Raw genomic sequence first — 727 nt, forward strand, 5'->3', positions numbered from 1 at the left:
TTGTAGATCTACCTGAAGGGGTAAAACCCATTGGATGCAAGTGGATCTTCAAGAGAAAGATAGGAGCGGATGGAAAAGTAGAGACTTATAAAGCAAGGCTAGTGGTTTAGGGTTACACCTAAAGAGAGGGAGTTGACTATGAGGAATCTCTTTCACCGGTAGCCATGTTTAAGTTCATCCGGATACTCTTAGCCATAGCAACATATTTTGAATATGAAATATGGCAGATGGATATCAAGAAAGCTTTTCTGAATGGCTATCTTGAGGAAACCATCTATATCGATCAGCCAGAGGGTTACATAGAGAATGGCCTAGAGCAGAAAGTCTGCAAGCTGTAAAGATCCATTTATGGATTGAAGCAAGCTTCTAGATCATGGAACATCCGGTTTGATAAGGCTATTAAGTCTTATGGATTTGATCAAAATAAAGATGTTTCAAATGAAAGAAAAGAAGATGTTCTTATTCTTTATAAGCCCAAATATATGATATTCAGTAGGAGTGGTCAGTCGTTGTCAGTTGAACTCAAGATTCGATCATTAGGTAGCCGTGTAGTGCATCCTTAAGTGTATGAGGAAAATAAGAAACTATAAGATAGTTTAGTTATTGAAAGAGTTATCTTTCACGGGATACAAAGATTTTGACTATGAGTCATGACAAGAAAGGTTGTTGGCAAAGTGTGATTGCTAATTCTATCATTAAGAGTTAATGTGTAGCAGCTTGTGAAGCA

This window comes from Morus notabilis, unplaced genomic scaffold (genome assembly GCF_000414095.1).
Source record: "Morus notabilis unplaced genomic scaffold, ASM41409v2 Scaffold948, whole genome shotgun sequence".
Classification (NCBI taxonomy): Eukaryota; Viridiplantae; Streptophyta; class Magnoliopsida; order Rosales; family Moraceae; genus Morus; species Morus notabilis.